This window comes from Archocentrus centrarchus, chromosome 10, assembly GCF_007364275.1.
Source record: "Archocentrus centrarchus isolate MPI-CPG fArcCen1 chromosome 10, fArcCen1, whole genome shotgun sequence".
NCBI classification, from domain to species: Eukaryota; Metazoa; Chordata; class Actinopteri; order Cichliformes; family Cichlidae; genus Archocentrus; species Archocentrus centrarchus.
This window is the reverse complement of record NC_044355.1, coordinates 29,543,270-29,553,843: the sequence shown is the minus strand read 5'-3', so window position 1 is coordinate 29,553,843 and position 10,574 is coordinate 29,543,270. Positions and strand designations below refer to the sequence as shown.

The 10,574-nt window shown below is 37.5% G+C and overlaps 1 long non-coding RNA gene across 2 annotated transcripts; it reads right to left on the bottom strand.

Moving 5' to 3' along the window:
* Positions 1-4,882: 4,882 nt before the first annotated feature.
* Positions 4,883-9,724, bottom strand: LOC115787274 (uncharacterized). Of its 2 annotated transcripts, XR_004020486.1 has the most exons (4): positions 9,483-9,724; positions 8,888-8,951; positions 8,595-8,628; positions 4,883-5,502 (listed from the first exon to the last, which is right to left on the bottom strand). It is a non-coding gene; the product is annotated as an uncharacterized LOC115787274 (long non-coding RNA). The 2 variants fall into 2 exon arrangements; XR_004020487.1 differs by lacking the exon at positions 8,888-8,951.
* Positions 9,725-10,574: the final 850 nt, after the last annotated feature.

Below are 10,574 nucleotides of genomic sequence, written 5' to 3'. Positions count from 1 at the left end.
ACAGACGCACACACAAACACCAGACAGCGTGTGAGACTTCAAAAAAAAACTGAAGAGGGAGAAAGGTTTATAAGAGGAAGCTGACAGCTGTCTCATACACACACCAGTCTCACCCATCCCAAAGGAAAGTGCAATTTATACACCATTTCCTAACCCTCCCGAAGGGAAAGTATCATTTTCCACTGCATAATAAACAGCAGAGTGGAGGAGAGAAGGCAATAACACTTATTGAATAGAACTCCCATTGCTGCTGGATGAGTTTGGCTGTCTCAGGCACGCACTCCCACGTACACACAAACACACTAGTCTGGCTATACTTGTGGAGTATTTGGGAAGAACAATCTGAGTCCCCAGCAAATCCTGCACTTTATATTTACACATGAATACATATGATGCTTTCAGATGATCGTGTGATCGCAGCAGGAAAATGCAGCAGCGCTGAGCGCTGCGTGCCACACACTGAGAAAAATCAGTGACTGGATCAAATGCTAAATGTCACAGTGTAACTGATTTGAGGGGGGCTTGTTGACAGCAATCAAGATGAGTGAAATCCTTGTTACAAATGCCCAAGTTGCATGAAAGGTGAGCAGCTACACACTGATGTATAGTCGATACATCGCGTAGTTCAAACAAACAGAGATGTCTGACTGTGATCGCAAATACCACCAGCAGCATATGATTGTACCCTGTCCATGTTAATCAGTCTGAATCCTCTAAGGTCTGCAAACACAGAGTTAGGGCTAGATCTAAAAATAGTTTGTTTTGTTTTGTTTTCTGCCAAGACTTGGGTGAGTAATTTTCAAAAGTCTCACATATAAGCATAGGGTTAGGGATTGAGATTGGGGTTAGGGTTAGGGATACGTTGACCTCAGAGGATTAATTGTTAATTAAAATTCAGCAGCATCTTAACATCAAAGGTCCACTGCTAAGCTTCTGATTTTATCTTCATTCAGTGTATTGATGCAGTAGAACTGAGACTGATGGGACTGTAATTTGCATTTGGTCTTTAAGAATTGGAGATATAACAAAAAACAAACCTGGAAAAGTGAGAGGCTCATCAAATGTTCATCATGAAGGTGATGATGGCTGAAGACACAAGATTCAAGGCAGATGGTAATATCAAGAATCTTTGATTAGAACTTAAGGCAAGAACAGGAAGATTTCACTGAGGCAGCAGGAAAACAATATCCAAACACACAACCAGAGGGAAACGAAGGTAGGGAGCCAGAACCAAACACAATGGAACAATAGGAAACATGATAGAGATTAGCCAACCTGACAAAGACCCAGTTCCAATCCAAGTATTCAACCTACCAAAGGTTCATAGAATGATTTACAATGAAAATTATGATAACCACATGCAACACAGGAAAACACAGCCGGAGACCGCAGGCTGAGAATCCCAGCTGCACACAGAAACAGCCAAGCAACGACCCAATCAGGAACAACTGAACTTTGCAATATAGTGTCTTTAAATTCACTGTCTGCAATATCTCTCAGATCTGTGTAGTTTCTGATTCATAAACTGTAAATAATCAGTGCACTATTTTGCCCCAGGTCCTAATCCAGCAAATCTCTCAGCTACAAAGTGCAGCCACACATCCACCTGATCAACCAAACAGTGAAATTTGGCCCCTTTTGGCGACTTTTCCATCTTCAGCCTGTGGCAATAATGCTGTCGACTGTGATCGATCAACGGTTCTTCATAAACCTAGTAGGCTTTTACAAGAAGTTGAGTCATTTATGAAAGTAAAAAATGGAAAATTTTGACCTTAGCCTGTTTTGTTTGTTTGTTTTTTTAGTTGTGTCATAGATACTACAACCTTTGCAGTCACCTGATCTAAGCCTAGTTAAACACCTATGTTAGATTTCTGCCCTCTCTCCCACCATAAGCAAAACACCAAAGGAAGGAATATGCATTTAAGGGTTAACCCTTTATAAGGCAAGTGGCTATTTTTGGCACGTTTTAATAAATTTTTAAAACTTGTTAATTAAAAAAAAAGGTAAATAAGAAAGGCTCCATCTTGAAAAATTGTTTCAGATTTGGCTGAAAGTAAATGACTTGGCTCAGTTAGTCTGCCAGAGCCACAATACACATGCATCCATATACTGATACGTGGATATTTATCGTCTTAAGCCCTTGGTCCATTTCCGCAGCCTCTGCTTCATTAAAATGAAGTGCACTGAAAAAAAAAGTCTGTTGGATTTATATAATTGAAACATGTACATCGGTTGCACGCAATTAGATTATGTTTTCATTTTATAACTTCATTATATAATCCCAGCATAATATATACATGTTAAATGACTGTGAATATTTCATGTTGAAAACTTTTAATCATTTCATGTTGAAATATACTAATCCAAGTGTGTTTATATCATGCATTTCTGTCACATTTTATGTATATGAATCTTTTATACTTGTAACATAAATTTACTTCATGTTGAATATATTATGTAGTTTTTTATCTAGACATTACAATTAATTTAAATGTTTCACTTACAATGTAGTTATGTGGTAACAACCTAAAATGTATCACAATATAGATTTGGTGTTAATCTATCAAATCCATCTTACATAGCCTAAACCTTTTGAAAGTAGTACACTGTAGCAAGAATAAAACAAATACAGCTGATAACATTTTCCAATAAGCCAAACATTTTAATACAAAATAGTCAAAATTCAGATGAGTCTACATCCTAACAGTTTACAGCAGGGTTTTCAGACAAACCAAGGATCACTGACATAAAGTAGAAAAACAAAGTGCATGCCACATAACCTCTCTGTTCAGATACCGATACAAAAGTGAGTCTGACAAAAATAAATAAATAAAAATTTCAAATGGACTTCCACAAATGATTGACCCGCAAATCAAAGTTATATCTATCTTTTATAAAGGGCCAAGTTTCTGGGGTGTTATATGGAACACCATACCCCTTACTGCACAATTTCTTACAAACGTTTTCAGTTGGTAAAATGTGAAAATTATATCGAGTGCAGCTAAACACATCTTAAACAATGAAAATCCTTCTTTCTACAGAACGCCTTTTTTTAAAGTAACTAAGCATATTTAAAAGTTTGTTTACAACAACATGAGAACAATGAAAAGCAACTTAAATGGACAAGTCCTCAAATAAGCTGGTCATGCTCACTGGCCAGCATTACTCATTGAGTCTATTCTTCAGGACCTGGACTTTCTTTGAAAGTGTGCCACCATCTAGCTCCATGATCAGTTTCTGGATCACTTCAAAGGTATACCGGAGTTGATGAGGATAATCCATATTTAGAGCATACAGGAGGCCAAACAGTAGTGCAACAGCCAGAGGAACATTGTCTAAATCCTGGATAACAATTTGGCCTTCCAGGATAATTCCTACATCGTCTGGAGTAGGCTGCGCCTCCTGTTGTTTCACCGTGAAGATCCCCACAGTAGTTTCCTCAACTGATTCTTCAAAGGCTGTATCACTTACTCCCTGACAAAAAAAAAAGATTTAAATAAATTTAAAGCTTCCAGACCATGAGCTAAATGCAAAATTCACTCATTCACATAAACATTACTAGCTTAAAAGGCAATATTTAACTTTTTCAGATTTAGTTGGCATTGATAAAAATTACTTTATCCAATAATTAGTCAAATTTTAAGAAAAGCTAAAAGTATGTAAACTACTTAAAATTGATCTAGATGATAAATCACAAAAACTTGTGCCAGCAGAAACTGAATTTGAATTGCTCAGATTAAATCTGCATGTGCATAATTTGAAATTGAATGCACTGGTTTGAAACTGAATTTAACGATTTAATGGACTACTTTCACTTTCAGTTCAATAATTCAACTTCAGTTACAAAATTCAGATTTTTGTGCCACACATCCGGGTTCTTGAGAAAGCCAGTTATCAAACACATATTGACAGATTTACGTTTTCACATTAGATAAACGTCCTTTCGGCAATATATGCAGTCTATAGGAAGCAGTAATCAGTGTTGCCAGATATGATAATTATCATATGTATAATAAATAATTAAAAATGTCATGCAACTATTAGAAATGTAAAAAATTCTAGCAGTTTCATAATACTCACTACATGCTGTCGTATCAGATGTTCGGGGTCTTCATTGAGGTACACACAAAGGCCCTTCAGAACACTTTCACGCCCATGGTCGACATCTTCCTAGAGGATGTGTGGACAGATTTGAAATTACTACATTTCCTAATCAAAAAATGAATGAATCTTTTTTTTTTTTCATCTTACTTCAGTCATTTGGTCCATTATACTTTTTAGGCGTTTGCCTATTAGTCCACCTCTTTTTTTATAGAGAGCAATAAGTTTGGAAGACAGAATGTCTAGCTGCGAGAGGAACCGGGACTGCAGTGGCAGAGTGGTGATTCTCTTGAATTCAGCGTTTATCTGAAAAAATAGACAAATATTTTTTTTGGCTGAACCAACTTCAATTCAGTACATTTCATCACCATTTTACAAACCTCAAACACATCAAAGAGCGCAGGCCACTGTTCCTGGAAATCTTGTACCATGGGTGTTTCCCGAACTACCTCTAATCTTCTGTATAAGAACGTCTTGTCCATTTTTCGATGCACTGTTTCTTTGCCGTTCCTCTTTTTTACATCCATTTTAAGTTCCACTCGAAGTGTTTCTAAAGTTTCCTCAGTCTCTCCTGTGGGACAGGGGGGGCAATAGTTCACTTCAGAGCGCCTTGGCTTTTTAATGGCAAAAGCAGGGCCTTTGCCTTGTGGCTTGTGGCTCAAAGCATTGACAGTTACTTCGTGACAACCAAGTTTTCGTAACTGAGTTCGGTAAATTGAAAGCTTGTTTTTTAAGCGATGTTTCCAACCAGCATACCCACTTACTGAGCCTTGCTCTGACAGACAGGGATGCTTTAGTATGAGCGCCTCACCCACACTGTTGAACTGGTTGTCGGTTATATAAAGTCCATAATGAACAATTTCTTGCACAAGTCCATCGAGAATGTTTGACAAAAGTTTGTTATCTGGAGTCAGAAGTGTCCCATTTTCTTTATATTCTGCATTGGCTCGGTCAAGTTTTAACTCAGAGTCAAAGGAAAACTGAGGAACACAAAACTTGTCTGGCCACAATGACCTTGAAGTGGATGGCTCAGACTGAGACTCAGTTGAAGAAAGAATGTCTGTATCAGGACAACTCACACCAGAAAAACTTGAAGTTGACTGTGAACGACAACCAGCAGATGAAACAGGTGACTGTAAAATGGTTGGATCTGACAGATTTACCACCTTAATAGTGCCTCTGTTTTGTATTTCAGATACTGAGGTCAGATTCATGAAGTCATCATTAAAGAGTGGATCCATAAACTGTAGGTTGAAGGTGTAGGTCAGTCCACACTGGCGCTGTACTTCTTCCATAAGCTCACTCACAGATTGAGGAAGTCCACATGGTAGTGTTAGCCTCTGGCAGGTGTTGTCCACCAATATGACTTTCAGTATGCAGGGTGAAGCCATTATTCTCAGTCTGAAAAAGCACAAACCATAAAACAAAGTGTTAAATACAATCTTAAAAAAAGGGAGGGGAGAAAAAAAAAAATATATATATAAATATATATATATATATATATATATATATATATATATATATATATATATATATATATATATATATATATATATATATATATATCAGGATTTTTATATAAATTTTTTTTTAGTGTTTAGAGATTTTCAAAAGATCTGATCTGCTGATAAATTCACATTATTCTCAAAAACATATCTGGAGAGAAAAATATGCCAAGAACCAATCCAATTCATGTCACTGCTGTGTGCCTGCAGTGAACAGAGTTGTGCAGATTTTATAGTATTTGATTAAAGTTTTCAATGGTGCTAAGTGCAAGGAGTTAACAATGCCTTGACTTAAGCCTTGATGTAGTAATTATCATAACATACCTACATGTTAAATACAATGTAACAAACCTTTAACAATAATATGCCTTTTCAAGGTCACCATTCGGCTTGCTCCAACAATATAATCTGCCAGTGGATAGATGTCTCCCAGATCAGTTAAATGCACAAGCTTTGTCTCTCTGGTTGGTGATGGGGTTATTTCAAAGGCTCTGTAATGTTCAGTGTACCATCCGCATAGCATTCTCACAATAAGGAGCAATTCATTTTTAATGACACACATGTGCACAATCTCAGCAAAGTCTGGCATGCCGCTAGTTGACCCCTGAACAACTATCATGCCTGTGCTGTACTGTATGCCATTCACAGATGCATTCTTAGTCAGATTGACTTCAGTTATATCAGGATATTTTGATGTTAAAGCCAAAGCAATATTTGGATTCAAAAGATCCACTGGAAATGAGGACACACTAGGTACATCAAGAGAGGTTTTACCATAGGAGGGCGAGTTAAGGTGAAATGCTATCATGAATTGGTGCCTAGAGTCAGCGGAATGTTTTTAAAACAACTAGTATGTTTCACAACTTTTTTAAAGTAACTATGTTTAGCTTCAAACCTAAGTGTCCAGAGTGTAACCAAAGGACCAAAACACTTTATTAAATAAGGGTAGTGTTCAAGAAAGTGGTGCTTTGGTAAAAGTCTGGCAGCTGGAAACAAGTCTTTGTATCTTTGCCTGTGTTCAGTTATCTTGCTTTCAAGATATGAAATGGATTCATCAGTATGTGTTGGGGCAACAAGAAGTTCAATAATCTCTTTTAAATCCAGTAACACCAACCATGAAGGTTCATTTTCAGGTACTAAATGTCCAATCAAAAAAGGGAGAAACCTCAACAAACTCCAATTTTCGTGGGCGTTTCCCCCCACAGTTTTGCGAGCAGACAAATTTTGTGGCACAATATGAGGTTTATTTGTCTTATCTGACCACTTGTATGGAAAGGCCAATATTGCTTTATTTAGATTATCAATAGTAAAAAACTTTTTTGAAATTAATGCTGACAAGCAGTAAGCCAACTCCACTGGCACAACACCCTCTAATGCATCATGAGCTACATCAGGAGGAAAACCGGTCAGAACGTGGAAATGTGTGAGGTGTTTGGTAAAAATGCACTCTCTTTTAACTCCGAAACAATGATTATTTGTTTCCAGAGCCATTTTTATATGTTCATTGTGCAGTTCTTTAGTCCGCAGATTAAAAGCACCACAAGCAACTGTGTCAGATTCAACATCACATCTCTTAGCTGTACAAAATCGACAAAAGAACTCACCTGAAAAACTTTCAACAAAGCCTGCGATAGTGTGCGCACCTAAGTTATCAGAAACAATACACTGAACTGTACCTTTAAAAGATGTGCCCAACAAAGGGACAAACACACCATAAGTCTCCAAGGTTTTAAGATCTTGCAGGAGTGGCTGTAACACTTGCTCAAAACCAGACTTTTGCGTCAACACTTTTGAAAAGGACAGCAAGATAAATGGAGGACAAAGCTGAATGAGATCCTGGTGGCAGGTTACCCAAAACCCAATAAACACCACAGAGTTTTTGCTTTTTTCTAGAAGTGCCTAAAGGGTTGCAAATCTCAAATTCATCCACATACAGGCGAATAGAAATCCTGATTTCATCTGCATTCAATAACCCGTTTTCAATTAAATATTTGCCATCCACTGGAGATTTAAATTCATAGGAGGAGTCAACAATAAACTCACGCTTCCCTCTATGATTTGAAATAACCTTATCTAGAATAGCTTGGCAATTTAAAATTTGTTGTAATAATTTTAATATTGGAACATACTGAAAGGTTGCTTTTTTATTATCAAGAAGGTAAGTGACTGGTTCAACAACACAAAATTTTTCTCTGTAGTATTTTAACCTTCTATGCACAGTGCTAAGAGATCCCCCTTTTTCAATGGCTCTGCAAACTGGATTGGATGCACAAAGAGCTGATATAATATCCTTAACTAAATCATCTGTAAATTGGACCTTATGACGCTCAAGTATATCTCTTACAACACCAGTGGGAACTGAGGCAGAGTTGAGTAAATAATTAAGTTCCTGTAAAAACGCATCAACTGCAATACCTGGCACTTGTACCAAAAACTCCAGCTGTAATAAAGCTGTGGCTAGTTGCTGCTCAGTGTGGTCTTTAGGTAGCCTTTTTCTCTCTTGTGTGTCAAACGTGTCCACTTCCACACACTGAGCACCTTCTACACATTGATCCTCCTCCTGGAAATCAGATATTTCTGGAAATGAAGGTGTAGCTAAACGAGTGCTTTTTACAACACCTGGAATAAAATCCTCAAGTGTGTGTGGGGTGTGATGGCGACTTTTGTGAGACTTAAAAGTACCATAAATGCATGTTTGGAAACTACAACCATTAAACATACATTTTACATTTTCATGTTTTTTTAAATGTGTGTTGATGTTACTAAAATATTCTATTTCGTTTGCCAAATTCTTACAATCACAAAGTTGACAGGTAAAAGTTGAGTGATTTTTTTGTGTTACATTTCTGTGTAGTCTACTTTGGTGGCAAATTAATGCATTCCATGTTTTAAATGTGCATGGACAAGAAAAGTATGTACATGGAAATCTAGCAGTGCGCCCAAAGTGAGGATGTTTAACTTTGTAGTGTCTTAGAAGTTCAGACCTACTTGATACTTCTACCCGGCACCCCTTACACTGCCACTGTGGAGAGAGAGAAAAATAATGAAGAATCATTAAAGGCTTGTTGTTGTTACAAATTAACATTGTTCTCAAAAAGAGGCTAAACTAAAGTTTAATCTAAGGTGGTGTTTACCTTTCTTCTTTAACAGAACAAAACTAGTTAAAATGTGCGTTAATGATAGTTAATTGAGTCAGAAACCAGTATAAATCCATTTGTTTTCCTATTCATTAAAGAAAATTATTGTGTTTGACTTTTTTAAAACCAGCTACTCATACGTACCATACACTACAGAGCCTTTGAAACAGGCAAGCTTGCCATTCAATGCATTATTCTAGCAGAGCACCTGGAAGAAAAAAATATTTGCACTTATTTATTCTATAGGAAATTAAAAGAGGGCGCAATCTACCATGTGTTAATCGTTCATCTTCATGCGACAAGAGCACACCGTGATGGGCCAGAGCGAGCACGTGTGGGTGCAACCTCCACGGTGGGAAAAAAGTCCCAGTATGGCATATTTAAAGTGCTGGTATAGTAATGGTGATTACCAACCAACTTAAAGCACTGCTTAAATTCAGATACAACTGATTTACACACACACAAGGTGGGTCAAAGCAGGGCGGAATGATAAAAGTGAATTAGGCATTCTTGAAATTAATTGTGAGGCGCCATGTAACGCTAATATAGAGTCTAGCCATAGCCTAGCTTACATGCTAACGCTAACGAATAAACGTGTGGTGGGGTGCACCACACCACACGTTTATTCGTTAGCGTGTGGTGTGGTGGGGTGCACCTTTCGCTGTAAACACAGCATCGACTTTAATAGTCTACATACTATAAACTATAAAATTAAAACAATGAAAAAAACAAGACTCACCTTGCCTCCTTAAAGTTCCAGGCAGCACTGATAAAATCGGGCCTTCTTCTTCTGCAGTATAATTGCTTTTCCCGGGCAAAGGATTGGGAGGGGTAATTTAGTATCAAAAAAGTAGGAGGAGCTTTTCCATACATTGCAACTATTTCATGTAATGTGGTCATGATTGAAACATGTCCATCTAACAACAAGACTATTTACAAGGATGTTTCATGATTGAATCATGTTTAGGGAAACAGCACAATAAAAACATAATACTTTAACATAAATTTGTTTTACAAAATGAACAACCCCCCTTTTCCCATTTTTTCAGTGTGGTTAATTACATTTTTGTGGCCTTGTGCCGCTTGAGAGCAGGTAGTTATAGGATGCTGAATAACTTCACACTGGGTCAAGGACACAGGCCCTGTGATTCCAATTGGAACCAGGAGGCAAAATGCCACAAGTTTTCAGGAAACCAAGCTATGACTTGGCAATGTAATGCACATAAATAATAAATAATAGAATCAGTGTAAGAAAGAGTGGGAAGCATGAAGACACATTCAGAGCTATTATACCAATAACTAAAAACAGATTTTCCATAAGTCTTCTTCCACTACTGTTACCTATATAAATATAGATTTAACAGCACATTGGAAACAGCACAGAGCTGTGAAATGAGAAGAAAAAATATATATCTGCACAAAGAAGCTGTGATGCAAACAATACGACAAGAAATACTTACATAACTCGAGCGGCAGGGGTGCCTTTCTGTTTCTTCTGGAAAAATGACTGTTTTCCATGATGGAGAATTACTGTGCTTACCCTTGTTTGCTCAGTGCATTCTAACCGGCAAAACTAAGGTGCCGTTTACACGAGACCGTTTTCATTTTGAAACGGTGTCGTTTTGATGCGTTTCAGCCTTGCGTTTACACGACAACGGTGTCGTTTTGATGCGTTTCGCCCTTCTGTTTACACGACAACAGAGTGAAAACGATGTGTTTCAGAAACGGGGTCCAGAGTGGAGCGTTTCAGAAACGCACCGGCTTGCGTTTTCGTGTAAACACTTGAAACCGGGGTGATTTGAAAACGCTCGACTCGCACATGCGCACTATG